This window comes from Phoxinus phoxinus (assembly GCF_949152265.1).
Source record: "Phoxinus phoxinus genome assembly, chromosome: 21".
NCBI classification, from domain to species: Eukaryota; Metazoa; Chordata; class Actinopteri; order Cypriniformes; family Leuciscidae; genus Phoxinus; species Phoxinus phoxinus.
Genome location: NC_136896.1, coordinates 30,750,932 through 30,753,423, shown reverse-complemented (window position 1 = coordinate 30,753,423; position 2,492 = coordinate 30,750,932).

Here is a 2,492-nt window from a genome sequence, read left to right as displayed (position 1 = left end):
TGGCCAGAACGAGCCAAACTACCGCACATAAACTGCCTGGAAATGATGGCGGTGGACTTTGCGCTGAGGCGTTTTTGTCCCCGGATAAAAGGGCACCACGTCCTGGTCCGTTCGGACAACATGTCGGTAGTAGCCTACATAAACCGCCAGGGGGGCGTGAAATCCCGAAACCTATTCAGGTTAGCGGAACGCATACTGGTATGGGCCCAGCACAACCTGCGCTCGTTGAGAGCAATGCATGTGCCAGGCCACTTGAATGTAGGCCCAGACAGACTCTCACGGAACAATGTTCCGACGGGAGAGTGGTCTCTACACACACAGACAGTGCGTCTGCTGTGGAAAACGTTCGGCAGAGCGGAAATAGACCTGTTTGCAAACCAGGAAAACGCTCACTGCCCAGAATTCTTTTCGAAGAGCACGAACGCGCTGGCCAGTGTCTGGCCCCGCCGTCCGCTCTATGCTTTTCCTCCTGTCTCACTCCTGCCTCAAGTGCTGGAGCGTATCGAGGAAAGCGGATGCGCGGTGCTACTAGTCGCTCCGTACTGGACGAATCAACCCTGGTTCCCAGTTTTGATGCGACTGAAGAGTACTGCCCCGTGGCCGATTCCAGTGAGGAGAGACCTCCTCTCACAGGCCAAGGGCTCGATTTTGCATCCTCGCCCGGAGCTCTGGTCCCTACACGTATGGGCCATAAACGGGTACCCGCTAACCTCCCAAGAGGAGTGTTAGACACGATCGAACAGGCTAGGGCTCCGTCTACTAGACGGCTCTACGCTTCCAAATGGTCGGTGTTCTCTGGTTGGTGTTCAGACCAAGGTCTGTCACCACTTCAGTGCAGGGAAACGGAGATTCTCTCCTTCCTCCAAGAGCTATTGGATAAGGGAAGAACCCCATCCACGCTCAAAGTCTATGTGGCTGCCATATCTGCGTTCGTTAATCCGACGCTTGGCCGTTCACTGGGCAGAAACGACCTGGTGGTCCGTTTCCTTAGAGGAGCCAGGAGGTTAAACCCTCCAAGGCCTCCTTCAGTCCCCGTTTGGGACCTTTCTACAGTGTTGAACGCTATGAAAGGGGCCCCTTTCGAGCCTATTCACTCAGTTGACATGAAACATCTGTCTTTCAAGACCGTGTTTCTTTTGGCTCTCGCTTCAGTGAAGCGCGTGGGGGATTTGCAAGCGCTCTCAGTTAGAGCTTCTTGTATGGAGTTCGGGCCAAACGACTCTGTAGTCGTGTTGAAACCGAAGCATGGGTATGTACCTAAGTCCCTCAACACACCGTTCAGGGCTCAGGTCATTTCCCTGGCGGCCCTGCCGGCCTCGGAGGACGGAAATAGCTCCCTTTGCCCGGTCAGGACATTAAGAGCTTACGTGTCCCGCTCCGCTGTTTTTCGACAGACGGAGCAGCTCTTTGTTTCGTTCAGTGGGCGCTCTAAAGGGCGAGCCGCGACGAGACAGAGTCTATCTCGATGGGTAGTGGATGCCATTGCGCTAGCCTACGCATCTAGAGGTTTGGAATGCCCCCCTGGGCATCAGAGCACATTCTACGAGAGGCATGGCCTCCTCATGGGCTTGGTATAGCGGAATCTCGTTACAAGATATCTGTATGGCGGCAGGCTGGGCCTCCCCGTCTACATTTATACGGTTCTATAACCTAGAGGTTCCTGCGTTACAGGCTAAACTGCTCTCGGTCTAGAAGATTATGTATAAGTGTTCCTGCCCCGCGTTGCGGCCCAGGTCACTTCAATGTTTAAGCATCACTCACTGACAATGTGTCCCATGAGCATGCTATTACCCCTCATATATATATATATTTCATATATATGTTATTATGCCCTTAGAGGCACTACTATAAAGGGATGATGCTATTTTTAGCCGCTCTCCCTATACTTCTTGGGGTAGGCACTTGTATGCCAGGGCGCGCGCGCCCTTAGGTGTCTGTGTCGGTCCAAGAGCACGCACGGCGTTTTACATGGGGTTCCCGTAGCGTTCTTTCGACGCAGTACGAGAGAACTCTACGTAAGAGAACGTACTCGGTTACTAACGTAACCTCGGTTCTCTCTAGGAGAGGGAACGAGTACTGCGTCTCATGCCGTGCGTGCCCACGCTGCGTCGCTTTCGTGACGAAAATCGGTGTGTTAGACAGCTATGCTCGTATTTATAGACCTAGGCCACGCCTGTTTCGGCGGGAGATGACGCAGAATGGGCGCGAAGCGCCCTCATTGGTCAGCGTCTCTGGCCTCGCATAGGCTGTGCTTTTCTGGCGGAGCAGCCAATGGGTGAGCGATATTGCTCCGCCTAGGGTTGTATGCTACAGAAAAGCGTTTTACATGTTTACAAAATTAAGGATTAATTTTTAGGCTTCAATCTCGACAAAGAAATACTTTCCCGTAGCGTTCTTTCGACGCAGTACTCGTTCCCTCTCCTAGAGAGAACCGAGGTTACGTTAGTAACCGAGTACGATTTTCACTACTAGTTTAAAAACTAGTTAGACCA